Source organism: Pteropus medius, unplaced genomic scaffold, assembly GCF_902729225.1.
Source record: "Pteropus medius unplaced genomic scaffold, Ma_sr-lr_union100, whole genome shotgun sequence".
NCBI classification, from domain to species: domain Eukaryota; kingdom Metazoa; phylum Chordata; class Mammalia; order Chiroptera; family Pteropodidae; genus Pteropus; species Pteropus medius.
The window spans coordinates 299,616-318,477 of NW_024343104.1; the positions used below are offsets into that span (position 1 = coordinate 299,616).

General features: G+C 36.2%; 1 pseudogene; it reads left to right on the forward strand.

Moving 5' to 3' along the window:
- The first annotated feature begins 1,142 nt into the window (after positions 1-1,142).
- Positions 1,143-1,261, forward strand: LOC120606014 (uncharacterized; annotated as a pseudogene).
- The last annotated feature ends 17,601 nt before the right edge of the window (positions 1,262-18,862 follow it).

An 18,862-nucleotide genomic window follows, 5' to 3' on the forward strand; every position in this document is an offset into this window, starting at 1 on the left:
TTAAAACATAAAAATTGAAAACCAGAAAAACAGTGATTGTATAAAATAATCAGTTAAACATAAATCATGAGTAATAAAATTTATTATTGAATGCTCAAAGGTAGGTTGACATTGAAGAAGTTAGGTTTATACCAAATAATTCTGAGACAAGTAATAGAAAATATTTAAAAAGAGAAAATTATTCATTAAATCTATATTAAAATTTTAAAAAGAGAGCTATTTTTAAAATCTAAGAATTTTTTTTAGATAATCTAATTTTAACAGCAGAGAATGTTCAAATGTAAGATTCGAAATGATAGAGAAGAATTAATTGCAAATAATATTTATAAACACCTGCAGAAAGCAACTTACTGAAGTTTGTTTGTTTGTTTGTTTTAAAGGGAATTAGAAGTCTGGAATGAAATGTTTTGTTTTCAAAGAAAGTAAAACTTAACAAAGTTCCCAGAAGTCAGGCATGCCTGCCAAGACAAGCTACCATGACTTTACCCACTGCCACTGGTTGACTTGGGCCTATGTCCTTTTCATTAGCTCTCTATCATACCCCTGCTAGGAAAAACAGGGAGCATGCCAGGCATCATGGATGGTGGAAGAAACCCAGAGACCTTACACACTGACCCATAACTCAGAGTGAAAAAAAAGCAACCAACAAGCAATCAAAAAACTACCCCTGTATTCTCAGCATGGCTAAGCAGCAGGCTTGACAGAAGACAGAAACCCAAAAGCTGGGGCACCAGGTTGGGCTCAAGCAGGACTATGAGAGAGAAGAGTATCCAAGATGTGGATTGGGAAAGTGGAGAAGGGCTGAAAAAGAGTGAAATGACTGAGATACCAAATAAAATAAAATAAAATAAATAAAATAAAATAAATAAAATAAAATAAAATAAAATAAAATAAAATAAAATAAAATAAAATAAAATAAAATAAAATAAAATAAAATAAAACAGGTAAAGATGGATTAAAGGTAAAGTAAGTGAAAGAGTGACTAAGAAAAGAAAAAAAATTGGATGGGTTTAAGTAGACATGCCAATATAGGTAAATAAAAGTTTGAAGAAATGTGCAGATTAAAAAACAGAGGGTTGAACATGAAGGCTAGCATAAAAAACTAATGAAATAAATAAATTGGAAAAAGAAAAACAGATCGAGTCTACGGTCATGCCACCCTGAACAAGCCCAATCCCGTCTGATCTTGGAAGCTAAGCAAGGTTGAGCCTGGTTAGTACTTGGATGGGAGACCACCTAGAAAGACCAGGTGCTGTAGGTGTAAAAAATAAAAAATAAGGGATTGTAAGATGACAAAGTCCTTGCAATCTGTGATGTCAACTAAGGGTTGCCTCACCTAAAAAAATAATAAAAATAAAAAAAAATAAAAAGAAATACAGATCAAAAAAATAAAGAAAAGAGAGAAGGGCTAGAAAAGAGGCTAGGTGGGATCTCAGCAAGCATTAAAGCATTGACAAAGAGCTGTTTATTGAGATTAAATCCTCCCTCAAAAAAGCCTTGATTCGTACTCACCTGTGCCAGTCAAGAGGCCCAGAAGACCTAAAGCCACGTCAATTTGACCCTCTCTGCCCAGAGCTCCCCTCTGGGGATTCCACATGCCCTGAGGATGGCTGGTTCTAGTTTGCAAAAGAGTAAACTGAGAACAGAGCCAGGAAAAGTGGAAGCTCCAGGGGGAAAGTGAGTAGGCTGAGAGAGTGACTTGTGGACAGTTCTTCATCAGTCAATAGACCCGAAGTGAAAGCATGAATATTGGTGAGTGGGACAGTCAGGACAGGGGGTAGACTGGAACCCCACATGGCCAGCTGCCCTACAGTACCCCTGGGGTCTGGCCAGGTGCTGATTCTCCAAGATGGGGCAGGGCTATGACTCCTATATCTCCTAATTCCAGGCCATTTCTATGCCTGGACTCCAGGGCACTGGGCAGAACCTGGCCAGCTCTTGTCCTAAGCCTTCTCTGACACTTGGTTTCTTCATCCTTGCCAACATTGGTAGCTGGAGAGTTGGGATAACAGGCCATAGACAGAGGGCTTCATTCAACAGCAAATGTTAAATTTGTGTGTCCTGAACTCGGAATGACTTGTCAGGACTCCTATGTCCTGCTAGGACTCCATCAAGACCAGACCCCTCCTGGGGCCCTCACTAGTGTGTCACACCATCTCCTCCTTAGCTTCTTCCCAGACCAGAGCAGAGGGGCAGGGTATTCATGATCCCCTGGCCCCAGGGTTAGGAAGCCTTCTCTGGCCTCTACCAGAGGGCCAGCCATTATCTGCTGGCCTACTGGGAGCCCTGCCTCACCTGCCATGCATTGACTTCTTTCACCACTGATTTCATGGCTGCATCTGCATTATCTATATTTGTCCAGAAGGTGCAAGCTGCCCTCTTCAGCCCAATGGCCGCTCCAGCCACCAGTCTTTAGTCCAGAGATGGCTAGCTGACACCCCTGAGAACTTTTGGGCTGCTTTCAGCCAGGAACTCCAGCCTCTGCCACTTATTAGCTAGAAACCTCACATAATCATTCTGACACTGGCCCTTTCAGCGAGTTCCCCAAGCTACCAAGGGAAGTGAGATATGTTAGACCAAAAGGAACATGGCCCTTATGATTTCACTCCCATGTGGGCTTAGAACAGAGAGACCAAAAAGACACAAAGTAAAGAAACACACAAAAACAAATTCAGAGGCAATGACAGACTGGTGTTGACCAGAGCATAAGGGCAGTGGGGGCAAAACAATATGTGTATACAACGGTCAACTCTAGGGTGATGGTTAAAGACCAGGCAGCGGGTGCTGAGCTCTCCATGCAATAAAAGAACATTGAATTATAAGGTAGCGCATCTGAAATTTGTCTAAGGTTATTAAACAGTGTATACCCACTAGGTATCCTTTGGTAAAAGATATAGACAGCAGCAAGTTTTGGTGTGCCAAACACAACTCGGACATTCTAGTGACAAACGATTTCTGGAAAAACTTCAAATTTGGTTGAATTCGATGGCACCATTTTTCATCCATTCGCAGCGATGGCTAGCAAAGAACATTCAAGTAACCCAAGACTAATTTTAAAATGACTGGCAGACCGGGTTCATCACTTTTTCATAAAACATGTCCAACATGTTAAAGCTCTGATTTGAAAATGAGATGAACTCCAAAAGCATGTGTTCAACTCTTAAGGGGAAGTCGGCTTCTGGACAGCCAGAAGAGTTACAGCATAATACATTCTGCACCAGGTCGAAAGAAATATGGAAATGGAAAGTATGCCATAACACTTAATTTATGCTCCATTTCTCGATAACTCTCAAGGAGTTAAACTTTGTAGAAAAATTAACAAGCTCATCAAATCAAAATGGGATTAGGGTGCAATCTATCTCCTTGGCTTTGGGCTAAAATGTGGCTCCCCAGGACACAGGCAGGTCCCAAATTTCAGACAGTTCTGCCCTGTCGAGGTGGTTGCCTCTTTTTAAAACCCTATTGTGATTTCTCCCCAGACACAATCTGGAATCCATAAGGAATACAACAGGTTGCTATAAATTCAATGACACAAATTATCCTAAATAGATCAGTGTGAAAATTCTTTTCCAATATTAGATGAGAGGTGGGAAGAGCAAAAGGGCCACTGGCATCAATTGTACAGTGATAGATACTACAAAAACTTCCTGCCCTCAGCTGACTTCATCCCAAATCCTAAGGACGTAGTGACTTTTAATTTGAGGAGAGAAAAGGGTACTCTTTAGCCTATTTCCTTTCTATAATTTCTCTGACCATTAAAATTTGTCTACATTTTTTAAGCAGTTTGAGGGGTACAATATAACCTTTCCTATCTCTCCACATGTTCACCACACTAAGTCTAGTAATCATCTGTCATCGTTCAAGCCATACCCAAATTACTGACATTATGTTTCTCATCATTTTCACTCACTTTTCATACCTATACCTCCCAAACTCATACAGATCTTTGTGGGGAAAATTCTAGGAAACATACTCTCATCTAGAATTTGGTACACACAGCACACACTTGGTATGCACAGACTGATTCACACACTTAAGCAGACACACAATTCCTTCCTGTCATCAAACACATTTCGACACACCCAGACACTCACAGAAATTTTCACACAGACACACAGTTGCAGACACTCATATATATACACTGACCTGGAAGTTTACAACCACGCATCTCATACCCAGAGACACAGACAGGTAGCGAAGGCACCCTACCAGGCACTCATATCCACTCAGTGTTTCACTAAATTTGGGAACTGGCACGTCGACAAAAGACCCATAGCAGGACAGTCTGACATAGGCAGCCCATGGCTGTCCCTGTCTGACAGAGACATATAAGTAACCCTCCAATTAAGTCAGGCACCCCAACCAGGCCCTTGAACCACCATGCTTTTCCCTTCACCTCCCTGCATGCCTGGGACTTGCTCAGCCCTCTGGCTGACCTTGCCTTGGAATGAAAGGGAGTATGCTTGGCAGCATGGCTTGGAGAGGGGGTGCGGGACATGCATTTCTTGAGCCATAGGCCAAGCTTAGAAGAAAAATCACCATAGCATATGCCCCCAGCACCCAGCCCCCTGCTGCCCCAGCCTAGCAGGGTAGGGGCCTTGACAAGAGGCAAGATCCCAGGAGCTGGGGTACATAGTTTGGGCCCCAAGTTCTGCTCTGCCAGTGAAGGGTATCTAGGGTAAGGATGGAAAAAGAGGAGTAAGTCCTGGAAGGTGCTGAAACGGGTGGGGTGTGGATCAGGTGTGTGCTGCAGGGCGGGTGGGAGATGGGAGAGTGGTAGAGGGCAAGGAGGAAGAATTGGCTGCAGGGTGTAAGGAAACCTGGAGGAGAAGAGGAATGGTGTGGTTGTGAAGGCAGAAGTTTAAAGAAACAGGAAGTGTAGGTGGAGGCTTAGAGTAGAAGGCATTTAGAACGAGGGGAATCTGAACAAAGTCAGGGCTTTGGGGTGATGCAAGGACACTGAGAAGAGGTGGGGGAGCGGAAAGACCACTGTCTGGACAGCATCAACAGCATAAACAACAGCTGTGATTTATTGAGATCTAGTTCTTTCTCATAGGAGCCTTGATTGGGCTTATTCATCTTCCTAGACTGAAACTCTAAAGCATAAGGATGTTGAGCATCTTTTCACATCTTTTCTTCCAAGAGTTTTGTTGTCTATCTCTTACACTATGTCTATGATCTATTTTTAGTTAATTTTTGTATGTGATGTGAAATAGATGTCCTGTATTATTTTGCAAATATCTAGGCATTCTGGCACTGTTTGTTGAACAGACTCTTTTATCCATTGAATTGTCTTAGTACATTACATTTTGAACATTTAAAATTTTTATATTCTTTGAAGCCATCTGAGAATTACAACAAATGTATCATAGAAATAAAATACTAAGATTTTATTAAAATAAATCAGTAAATGAACCAATATCACTAGTTCAATGTATATTCCGTTTAAAATGTCATAACATACAAATTTTCTATGTACATTCATGCACAGTGTGTTCTTTTCTAGCCTATTCTTATTATCTTGTTACATCTCTATGCTTTATTCTGTTTCATCTTCTATTTCTTATTACTGGCCATCTTAGATTCTGTTTGTTGTTTACACACTTTTTTGTTAGATTGAAAGCATAAATCATTTGATTATTATATTCCTGGATACATTCTTAGATACATTTCATATATCCAACTCTAAATATCCTTTCAAGGGGGTTCTCTTGTTTTTAAAATCTTTATTTTAAAATACAGAAATTGTATAAAACACATATATATACATCTACCTCTCCCTTCCTTCCCCACTCCCTACCTTTATGATTTTATGCTTTCCAGTAAATTGTTTGGTGTCTTTAAATTCTTAGGCTAGTGTTCCCAAATATGTGTGTGTGTGTGTGTCCGTGTGTCTGTGTGTCTGTGTGTTTTCAAATAACTTGATTTCCAGGTAGTTTTTCATTCCTTTTTTGTTCTTTAAGTTTAGAATAGTTTTAATATGACAAGATCAAGAACTTCAAATCTGTATTTTTCACTCATGAAATAATTTTTTAAAACTCTTTACATGTACCTTGTTTTTAAAATCTTTATTTTAAAATACAGAAATTGTATAAAACACATATATATACTTTAAAGGGAAATAATAAAATGAACTCTTCTGTATTCACTGCTAGTTTGAATTTAACCAGTACCTCTGAAACCTTTATGAGTCTTATCACATCCCTTTCTCCCTCTCAGAAGTAACTATTATATGAATTGTATAAATTATTCTCCTTAATTAATTAACTTATATTTTATTTTTTATTTTTATTTTTTATGGTGATATTGGTTAATGAAATCTAATAAGTTTCAGTAGTACACTTTAACAGTAGGCATATATATATTTACACTGTGTATTCACCTCCCATAGTTAGATTTCTTTCTGTCACCACATATTTGACCCCCTTTATCCCATCTACCTCTCCCTTCCTTCCCCACTCCCTACCTTTAGTAGTCTACAGTCCATGCCCATGAGTCTCTATTTATTCTGTTCATTTATTGCTTTTAGTGTTACGGAAAAAAATCCCAAAACCAGTCCAGCGAAAAACCAACCAGTAACTCAGAGAGAAAGACAACTCAGGTTTATTACGTGAGCTCCCAGAGGAGCTAGTGCTCTGAAGATCTGGGTAGTGTGCTCAGTGACAACATTCCTTATATGCAAGGATTTTACACAAGCTAATTGGTCAGTTTGAACATGGACCATTACAAATGGCAGGGGTTGCTATGGGTTATGGGCAGTTTAAACAGGAATGTAGGCAATATATCTGCTATCTAGATAGAACAATCCAAGGGAAAGGTGAGTCTTCAGTTCATTTCGAGACCAGTCTGACCTTAGGCCTATGCAGCAAGCATGTTTACAGAAGCAAAACAAAGAGCTGATTACAAGGTTAGTCATTTGAGTGGAAAATTCCTGAAATTCCCTCTTCATTAGGTTTATATCCCACATATAAGTGATATCATATGATTTTCAACTTTTTCTGTCTGGCTTATTTCGCTTAGCATGATTATCTCAAGGTCCATCCATGTTGTTGCACGTAGTAGCATTTCATCTCTTCTTATGTCTGAGTATGTTCCATTGTATATATGTACCACAGCTTCTTTAGACAATCATCTATCATAGGACACTTCTGTTGCTCCCATGTCCTGGCCACTGTGAATATTGCTACTATGAACATGAGTGTGCAAATATCTTTTTGGATATGGGTTTGCAAGTCTTTGGGGTAAATACTCAGTAGAGGAATTGCTGGCAATTCTTAGTTTTTTCAGGAACCTCCATACTGTTTTCCATAGTGACTGTACCAATTTGCAGTCCCACCAGCAGTGTATGAGGCTTCCTTTATCTCCACATCCTCTCCAACGTTTGTTATTACTTGTCCTGTTGATTATAGCTATTCTAACAGGTGTGAGGTGGTATCTCACTGTGGTTTTGATTTGCATTTCCCTAATAGCTAGAGATGTTAAACATCTCTTCAAATATTTGTTGGCCATTTGTATGTCCTCTAGGGAGAAGTGTCTGTTTAGGTCCTCTGCCCATTTTTTGATTTGATCATTTGCTCTTTTTGTTATTGAGTCATATGAGTTCTTTGTATATATTGGATATTAGGCCCTTATCAGAGATGTTGCTTGCAAATATATTTTCCCATTCAGATGGTTGTCTTTTGCTGAGCCAAAGCTTTTTAGTTTGATGTATTCTCATTCATTTATTTTAGCTTTTACTTCCTCCTGCTTTTGAGGTCAAATTCATAAAATCCTCTTTAAGTCCAAGGTCCTTGAGTTTCGTTCCTATGTTTTCTTCTATGCATTTTATTGTTTCAGGACTTATGTTCAGGTCCTTAATCCATTTTGAGTTAATTTTGGTGTGTGGTGATAGACAACAGTCTAGTTTCATTTTTTTGCAGGTGGCTTTCCAGTTTTCCCAGCACCATTTATTGAAGAGGCTTGCTTTCCTTTCTCCACTGTATATTTTTGGCTTTTTTGTAGAAAATTATTTGCCCATAAAATATGAGTTTACTTCTGGATTCTTGATTCTGTTTCACTGGACTGTGTGTCTGTTTTGTGCCAATACCATGCCGTTTTGATTACTGTTGCTTAGTAGTATAATTTGAAGTTGGGCAGAGTGATGCCTCTAGCTTTGTTCTTTTTTCTCAGGATGGCTTTGGCAATTTGAGGTCTTTGTGCTTCCATACAAATCTGAAGATCTTTTGTTCTATTTCTTTAAAAAATGCCAGTGGGATTTTGATGGGGATTGCGTTAAATCTGTATAATGTTCTAAGTAATATGGTTTGTATTTGCTTATTGTTTCTAGTGTTCTTGTGGAGTCTTTAGGGTTTTCTATATAGAGAATCATGTCATCTGCAAACAGTGACAGTTTGACTTCTGTGTTTCCTATTTAAATGCCTTTCATATCCTTCTCTTGTCTGACTGCACTTGCAAGTACCTCCAATCTTATATTGAATAACAGTGGTGATAGTGGACAGCCTTGCCTTGTTCCTGATCTTAGAGGAAAGGTTTGTAGTTTTTCACCATTAAGTATAATGTTGGCTGAGAGTTTGTCATAGATGGTCTTTATTATGTTAAGGTACTTTACATCTATACTGATTTTGTTTAGTGTTTTGATCATAAGTGGATGCTGTATCTTGTCAAAGGCTTTTTCTGCACCTATTGATATGATCATATGATTCTTATTTTTAATTTCTTTATGTGGTGTATCACATTAATCAATTTGTGTATGTTGAACCATCTCTGTGACTCTGGAATGAAGCTCACTTGATCGTGGTTTATAATCTTTTTAATATGTTGCTGTATTTGGTACGCTAGTATCTTATTTAGGATTTTTGCATCTGTGTTCATGAGAGATACTGGTCTGTAGTTTTCTTTTTTTGTGTGTTATCTTTACTCTGTTTTGGCATCAAAGTGATATTGGCCTCATAAAATGAGTTGGAAAGTATTGCTTTCACTTTGATTTTTTGGAAGAGTTCGAGGAGAATAGGTATTAAATCTTTGAATGTTTTGGTAGAATCCACTGGTGAAGCCATCTGGTCCTAGGTTTTTACTTTTTGGTAGGTTTTTGATAATTGTTTCAATTTCCATACTGCTGATCGGTCTATTTAGATTTTCCAGTTCTTCTTGATTCAGTCTAGGAAGGTTGTATTTTTCTAAGTACTGGTCTATTTCTTCTAGGTTATTAAATTTGTTGTTATATACTTTTTCATTGTATTCTTGCATGATCTTTTGTATTTCTGCTGTGTCAGTTGTAATTTCCCCTCTTTCATTCCTGATTTTGTTTATTTGTATCCTTTCTCTTTTTTCTTTATCGAGTCTAGCTAGGGGTTTGTCAATTTCCTTAACATCCTCAAAGAACCAGCTCTTTGTTGCATTTATTTTTTCTATTGTTTGTCTGTTTGTTTGTTTTCTATTTCACCTATTCCTGCTCTAAGTTGATTATTTCTTTCTTTCTGATGACTTTAGGCTTCATTTGTTCTTTTCTAGTTTTTAAGATGAAGCATTAGGTTGTTTATTTGGGCTCATTGTTCTTGGATATAAGCCTATAATGATATGAACTTTGCTCTTATGATCACTTTTGCCATGTCCTAACACTTTTGATATGTTGTACTATCATTATCATTCGTTTCTATGTATCTTTTGATCTCTTTTTATTTCTTCTCTGACCCAGTTATTCTTCAGTAGCATGTTGTTTAATTTCCATGTATTTGCGGTTCTTCCTGATTTCCTTTTGCAGTTGATTTCTAGTTTCAAAGCACTATAATCAGAGAATGTGGTTGGTATGATTTCAACTGTCATATATTTGTTGAGGCTATCTCTGTGTCCCAGTATGTGGTCAATCCTTGAGAATGTTCCATGTGCACTAGAGAATATATAAGCAGCTGTTTTGGGATGGAAGGCTCTGTAAATGTCAATTATGTCCAGTTGCTCTAATGTGTCATTTAAGGATGTTATTTCCTTATTGACTTTCTGTTTGGATGACCTGTCCATATCCAACAGTAGGGTATTTAGGTCCCCTACTTTGAGAGTATTTTGGTCTGTTTCTTCCTTTAGTTCTGTTAGTAATCGCTTTACATATTTCAAGACTCCCTCACTGGGAGCATAGATAATAAGTGTTATGTTTTCTTGGTCATGATTCCCTTTATCACTATGAGTGTCCCTTAGTACATTTTTTTACCTTTTTTATTTTGAAGTCTATTTCATCTGATATTAGTACCGCTAGTTCCTCTTTTCTCTGAATGCCATTTGCTTGAAATATCATTTTCCACCCTTTCACTTTGAGTCTTTGTCTTTGGGGCTGAGATGTGTCTCCTGGAGGCAGCATATGGTTGGGTTTTGTTTTTTGATCCATTCTGCAACTCTGTGCCTTTTAATTGGTGAGTTCAGTCCATTTACATTGAGGGTGATTATTGAAATATGAGGTCCTCTTATAGCCATTTTTCTTTTGCTTTCCAGTAGCTCGGTGTTTCCATTGCTTCTTTGTCCTCCTGTTTCTATTTTATTTTGGTTGGCTTTTGTGGGTTTTCCCTCTGTTCCTTCTTGTTTTATGTTATATACTTCATTTCTGAAATTTGGAGTGTGGTTACCATTAGAAATATGTAAAGGATAGTTATATATATAGTCGTTCATTTTCTTCTGTGTGTGCCTTATCTCCATTCCCCTTTGCGAATGTGGATCTTTGAATCCTCTCCTTTTCAGTTATTGTTATTCCAATTTGTCCCTATGTATGCTGAATGTTCATTACTATCTTGCTATAGCAATTCTCTTTATTGTTTAAGCTTATAATGCCCTGTTCTTAGTAAGAGTTGCACTCCTCTGATTCTATTTGCCTAATAGTCACCTTACTCCTAATTATTATTATTATTATTTCGTTATTTTGTTTTAGGTGAGCTGATCCCTTTTAGTATTTCCTGTAGTGCAGGCCTTGTAAAGGAGAATTCCCTCAATTTTTTTTTATGTCTGGAAAGGTCTCGATTTCTCCTTCATATCTAAAGGAGAGCTTAGCTGGATAAATTATTCTTGGCTAGTAGTTCTTTTCACTTAATAGTTTGAATATTTTATTCCATTCCTTTCTGGCTTGTAAGATCTGTGCTGAGAAGTCCAATGATAATTTAATGGGTTTTCCTCTCTAAGTTACCATTTTCTTCTTCCTGGTTGCCCTGAGAATTCTGTCTTTGTCGTTGATTTTTGATAATTTTAATACAATGCCTTTTTGGGTTGTGATAAATGGGTGTTCTGTTGACTTCTTGAATTCCAAGTTCCAGCTCATTCCTTAGATTTGGGAAAATCGCATCCACTATTTGTCTGAAAATGCTTTCTAGTCCCTGTTCCTTTTCCTTGCCTTCAATAATGCCCATTACTCTTATGTTTCCTCTCCTGATGGTATCAGCTAGCTCTTGTATTTCTTTCATTATTTTTCATTCTTCAGTTCTTCTCTTTTTCCTTCGATTTATTTCTAGATTTCTGTCTTTGATATCACTGATCCTTTCCTCCATTTGGTCAACTCTGTTTCCCAAGCTTGCTGTTTCATTTTTCAACTCTTGCAGTGTGTTTTTTTATCTCCAGAATATATATTCTGTTCTTTTTGAAGATTTCAATCTCTTTGCTCTGCTCATCTAGGTGTTTTTTCAATTTCTGAAATTATCGACATGATTCATTTCAGAACTCGCTTAGTTTTTTTCGAAGTACCATCCTGAATCTCTGTCATTTAAGTCACATATTTCTATGTACGTAAGCTTATTTTCTGGAGATTTTTCTCTTTCTTTCTGAGATGCCTCATCACCTTGGTTGTTCATGGTGTTTAATGGACTATTTCTCTGCCTGGGCATTAATGGAAGTGTATTCTTCTGTGGTAGCTCTTATGTGCAGCTCTCATGCTCACACATGCTGGTGTGCAGTTTGGGTGTTTTTTGTTGAACTTTAGATGTTCAGCTTACTGTTGTTTCTAGGGGAGAGATATGGGGACATCTCATCTCTCACTTCTCCATGTTTCTCCAAACTCTATGGTTGTATTTTTAAAACTCTGTCATCCTCATGTGATTACATATGGAACCTGAGATACAAAGTGTTTAATTACACAAAACTTGCCATTTTTCCTTTAAGTGAGCTACAATCCATTTTGTGCTTCTTAAAGTTTAAGCTTTTTCTTTGTAACTGAATTAAGCTACCAATTTCCCTTGCATCAAATGAAAAGATCAAATCATTCTTTGTAGAATGAAAAACACAGAAACCAAAATAGCTGAAAAAATCAACCTTGAAATAAGAGCAAAAATCAAATCTTACATTTAAATCCATCTTAACTTTTAAAGTTCCAGTGCTTTTTATTTATATATCTCTTATTTTGTCCCTTGTTTTATTTATATATGCCTTGTTTTATATATGTCTTCCCCAGGTGCAGAGCTTAATGTTTATCAATTTAAGAGAAAATATTTTGGAAAACATCCCCTAGAATGACATAAACTGTCCACTATATATTTTTAAGTCCCTAAGGCTGAAATTAAACTCACATTCATTCATTCTAGAGTCTCAATCCAGACAGAACCATGCTATTTGTGTTGAACAGAGAATATGGTTGACATTTAAGAAATGTTAGATAACATAAAAATAGAGTACTTCAAGGTAACAATATTTAAAGAATCTCATTAATCATAAAGTGAGGCAAGCAAGCTACTTTTTATTTTCTTTCCCTTAGACCTATGTTTTATTTTTTTCCCCTCTCAAATCATGTTTGAATACTCTGTTCCTTCAAGCTTTTGCTTTCTGGGAATAAGTTAATGAATTAAATAATCATCTCTTTAGTCATCGTTACCAATCTATTCTAGTCCAAGATGGAAAGCTTCCTGCTCATTTTAATCTGCCTCGGTGTATCCAATCTAAACTGCAATTCAGATGATAACTCCTCTGAAGAGGAAGATTTGAGAATGTAAGCTGATCAATCATAACTCATGTTTAGAAAAATCCAGAACCTTCCCCACAGACCCCTATTAATATTACTAAATATCCCCACAGGAAGCAAACTCTATGTGTACTACAGCTAAATGTCACTAGTCAATCAGGTTAGAATTTATCCCAAAGAGGTCAATTTCTAAAAGCAAGAAAAAAAGACAGTACAGAGTATTTGAGTCTTTTACTTTCAATAGGCGGTAAGGCATAACAACATTTTGTCTCACTTCTTTTCCTTTCACTTGAACTGTTAGTTTATAAATATTCGATTGCATGAAAGTTTTTAGGACTTATTCTTGCTGGCTGATCCAGTTTTTCTGATGCTGAATTTGCTTGCTAAGTAATTAATCCAGGTACCTCATTCTCAGGGCACTCAACTTTTGTGAATTCCCTAAATTTTACAAATCTTTCGGCATAGCTGAGGACATGAACTGGAATGGCAATAAGAGCTGTCAGTCTCTCCCCAGCCAATGCTCAGAAAGTCTTTTCTGGACCAGAATATCAGATCTCCCACAAAAGCTCCAAAGTTTCATGTAAAATGGCAGTGCGATCAAGACAAAAGGAAAAAATAAAAATAATGCTTCATCATCAGACTGTAGGTAATACTGAACTAGAGGAAGCTATCAAAAGAGATACTCCAAAGAAGAATAGCAGAAAAAGACATTTCCAGAGACAGACTTTAGTGAATGATATTAAAATTATAGTCTTATTCGGTGCAACATCCAAGGTCAGGTAGTCACTTAGACTACCCAGTGAGCCAAAGGTAAGCTCTACCTCAATGTTCCTGTTACTAATTTCATTGTGTCAGAATTGGAAGAATCTTAGAATTGTCATTCAACATCCTCAGTGTAAGATGAGCAAATGGAGGCCCAGATAAAGTAAATGACATGTTCTACGTTAGACTGCCAGCTAGTATCAGAACAGAAAGTAGAAAGAACTCATTTGGTTTGGTCTTGCTTCCTGGTCCTATGTATGGCACTCTACCTTTAGATACAAGTAGCAAGCAGAAAGAAATCATAAAAAACCTTGCCACACACTGGACTTCAGGCCATATCAGGGCTGTATGGTTTGGGTTCTCCAGAAAACGTCACGAAGTGCTATTATGATTTGAATATGAAAATTGCTTATGGTCTTCAGTATAGGAAATATGCAATCAATGCATTTTTCAAAGAAGATAAAATACAAACTCTCATTAAGTAATCACAATTTAATTCAGTTTCCCATTAATTAAAAAAAATGTAAGCAGCTCATGTTTTAAGAGAATAAGGATTGTTTCAGAACTACTAAGATCTAGGTTTAACTGGAAGATAAACTCAGTATTAGCACATTGTAAATGAAGGGGACTTTTAGCAAGATGAAAACCACTAGCTACAAATTATTATTGAAGTTTCTGGAATATCTACTACCACCACACTCCAACTTCTTATAAAAATCAAAACAGCACAAATACAATATACAGATTATTGTAAAACTGAGGTTCTTACTAAATAATATAGCTTTTAATTTTTACATTTAAATAACAATTAGGTTAATATATTATTATAGAGGTCGGTGACAAATTTTTACAAAATGAACATGTACCAAGCACATACACACCATTACAAAAACCATTACACATAAAACCATTACAAAACACAATACATGGTTATATTAGTAGGATAGATATTTATGTATTATTTTTTCAGTTACAGGTAACATTCAATATTATACATTAGTTTCAGGTATATGGCATAATGGTTAGATATTAACATAATTTACAAAGTGATCCCCCCGATTAGTCTAGTACCTTTCTGGCACCTTACATGAGATATCATCTCACACCTGTCAGAATGGCTATCATCAATAAATCAACAAACAAACAAGAGTTGGCAAGGATGTGGCGAAGAGGGGATCCTAGTGCGCTATTGGTGAGATTGTGAATTGGTGCAGCCACTATGGAAAACCGTATGGAGGTTCTTCACAAAGCTAAAAATAGAACTACCTTATGACACAGCATAGGGAGATATTTACATATTTTAAATTTATTAACTATTTTTCACCTTTCCTACTTTAAGTATTCAGATCTTAGAATGAGAAAAAAAAAACTTGGGAGAAACACCAATTACGTTTCATAATTTCTTATTTACTCCTCACGGCAACTCTGGTACGTTAAATGTTATTTATCCAAATTTATAGATAAGAAAATGGAAACCAAGAAGCTAATCTGCTCAAGGTCACACAGAAAATAAGTAGGAGAATTAGAATTGAATCAGATAGTCTAAGTTCAGGCTCTTGTCACTACACCAACAGTTCCCAAAGAGTGGTCTACAAACCCTTGGGGATCTCCAAGACTTTTGAGGGGGTCCAGGGAGTCAAAACTATTTTCATAAAACTAATACGGCACCATTTATTTTTTTCACCATGTTAACATTTGCACTGATGATGCAAAAACACCTGAGAGCTTAGCCTGATGCAGTGGCATCGAATTTTACTAACAGTCATTGCAACCTTCCCTGCAACTCACTTGGATTACAAACTGCCAGTGTCACATTGGTATGTACTTGATAGAGAAGTAAAAATTAATAGTAATTTTATTAAATGTCAACCCTTGACTGTACATCTTTTTAATATTCTGTGATTAAGTGGGAAGTATGGATAAAGCCCCGAGTACTTTAGTTGTGTATGAAGAAAAAGTATTTGTGCAATGGTTAAAGTTGAGAACTAGCCTTTTTTTTTTTTTCCAAAGAGAACTTGAGAGAATGACTTGTTATTCGGACTTGAGTATTTGACAGATATTTTCTCACAAATAAAAAAGTGAACCTTTCATTTGAAAGAAAACAACTGTCAGCATTTGTTGCCAGTGATAAAATATAAGCTTTCAAACAAAAATGAAAAGTTTTGGAAATTTGTATTGACCATTATGAGACTTTTCTGATAAGTTGTTGGTATGAACAAATGTGATTTTTCGATATTATATAAATGTGTCGATATTTAGAAGACTTCTATAATTAAAATACCAATAATTTCCAAGTGATCACTACAAAATCATGCATGGGTAAAATATTCCATTCTCCACACATTTAAACTATAAAAGGTACTGACAGATTTTGTGTAATGCAATATAAAATTTTCTTTTACGTGGCTTGATTCCATATTTGCAGCAATCTTTTTCATTTAAAATTTTTTTTATAGTTTTATATTATTTTATATTAGGTTCAGTTGAAAAGCATACTTGTTAGACATTTATGTAGTTTATAAATTGATCTCATTAGTCTAGTACCCACTTGATACAATAGTTATTTCCTGTGCTGTACTGTACATCCCCATAACTATTTTGCAACCACCACTTTGTACTTCTTAATCCTTTCACCTTTTCCACCCAGCCCCTAACCCCCCTCACATCTGACAACCATCAGTTTCTTCTCTGTGTTTATGAGCCTGTTTCTATTTTGTTTGTTCATTTATTTTGTTCTTTAGATTCCACATATGAGTGGGATCATATGATATTTGTCATTATTTGACCTATTTCACTTAGCATAATACTCTCTAGGGCCAATCATGTTGTTGCAAATGGTAGGATTCTTTTTTATGATCAAGTAATATTTCACCATACATATGTATCACATCTTTCCTTAATCGTTGATAGGTACTTAGCTAGTTTCTATAACTTGGCTATAATAAATAGCACAGCAACAAACATAGGGGTTCATACATCTTTTCAATTGAGTGGTTTGAGTTTCTTCAGATAAATATCCAGAAGTAAAATTATAAGGCATAAGGTAGTTACACTTTTAATTTTTTGAGAAACTTCTAAACCATTCTGTATAGAGGTTGCACCAATTTGCAAACTCACCAATATACAAGGGTTCCCTTTCATTTCTCCACACCCTCACCAATACTTGTTTATTTACTGATAATAGCCATTCTGACAGGTGTAAGGTGATAACTCATTTGGTTTTAATTTGCATTTGACTGATTAGTGATGTTGAGCATCTTATCATATGTTTATTGGCCATCTGCACTTCCTGTTTGGAGAAATGTCTATTAGGCCCTCTACCTATTTTCATTTTGGACTGTTTTTTAAGTGTTGAATTGTATGAGTTCTCTATAAAGTTTGGATATTAACCCCATATCAGAAATATCATTAACAAATATCTTCTCCCATTGAGTAGGTCGTCTTTTCGTTTCCTTTGCTGTGCAAAAACTTTGTAGTTTTGTGTGGTACCATTGTTTATTTTCTTTTGCTTCCCTTGCCTGAGGAGATGTGTCAGAAAAAAATATTACTGAGAGCAATGTCAGAGAGTTTACTATCTATGTTTTCTTATAGGAGTTTTATAGTTTCTGGTCTTACATTTAAATATTTATTCTGAGTTTCTTTTCATATATGGTGTAAGAAAGTGGTCGTTTCATTTTTTTTCTTTTTTGCACGTCTCTCTCTCGTTTTCCCAATACCATTTATTGAAGAGACTGTCTTTACTCCATTGTTTATTCTTGTCTCTTTCATCATAGATTAATTGACATTACAGGCATGAGTTTATTTCTGGGCTCTCTATTCTACTCCATTGATCTATGTGTCTTTTTTATGCCAGTACCTTGATGTTTTGATTACTATAGCCTAGCAGTATAGTTTGATATCGCATAGCACGATACTTCCAAATTCGATCTCCTTTCTCAAGATTGCTTTAGCTATTCGGAGTCTTTGTAGTTCCATGTAAATTCTAATATTATTTAATTCTGTGAAAAATGCCATTGGTATTTTGATATGATGGTGTTTAATCTGTAGGTTGCTTTGGGTAGTATGAACATTTTAACAATGTTATTCTTTCTATCCATAAGCACAATATATGCTTCCACTTATTTGTATTTTCTTCAGTTTTTTCTTCGCTGTCTTATAATTTTTCGAGTACAGGTCTTTTACCTCCCTGACTAAATTTATTCCTAGGTATTGAACTTTTTGATGCAATTGTAAATAGGATTGTTTTCTTAATTTCTTTTTCTGATAGTCCCTTTCCTTTCTTCCTTTCCTTCCCTTCCCTTCCCTTCCTCTCTCCCTCCCTCCCTCGTTCCCTCCCTCCCTTTTTTTTTTCTTTCTCTTTCCCTCCCTCCCTCCATTTCACTCTCTCTTTCCTTTCTCTTTCTCCTTTTTTTTTTTCTTCTGTCTATTGCTGTGGCTAGGACTCCCAAACTATGTTGAATGAAAGTGGTGAAAGTGGATATTCTTTTGTTCTTGATCTTAAAAAAGAAACTTTAGCTTTTCACTGTTGAGCGTGATGTTAGCTGTGGGTTTGCTGTATATGGCCTTTGTTATGTTGTGGTGTATTTACTCGCTAAAGTATTGCTGAATTTGGTTTGCTAATATTTTGTTGAGGATTTTTGCATCTTTGTTCCTCAGGGATATCGGCCTATATATCTACATATTTTTGGTAATGTTTTTGTTGCTTTTGGAATCAGGGTAACTAACAGTGGCCTTGTGAGCCTTCCCTCCTCTTGAATTTTTTGGAAGAGTTTGAGAAAGATAGCTGTTGATGCTATTTGAATATTTAGTAAAATTCACCCGTGGAGCCGTGTGGTCTAGGACTTTTGTTTGTTGGGAGCTTTTTCATTACTGATATGATTTCATTAGTAATAATCGGTCTGTTCAGCTTTTCCGTTTCTTCTTGATTCAACCTTGGAACATTGTACATTTCTAGGAATTTTTCCATTTCTTCCAGATTGTCCAATTTATTGGCATATAATTATTCATATATTTTCTTAACAATCCTTATATTTCTGTGGTGTCAGTTGTCACTTGTTTCATTTCTGATTTTATTTCTTTGGGTTCTTTTTTTTTCTTGATGAGTCTGGTTGAACGTATATCAAGTTTGTTTATTTTTTCAAAGAACCAGTTCTTAGTTTTATTGATCTTGTTTTTTAGACT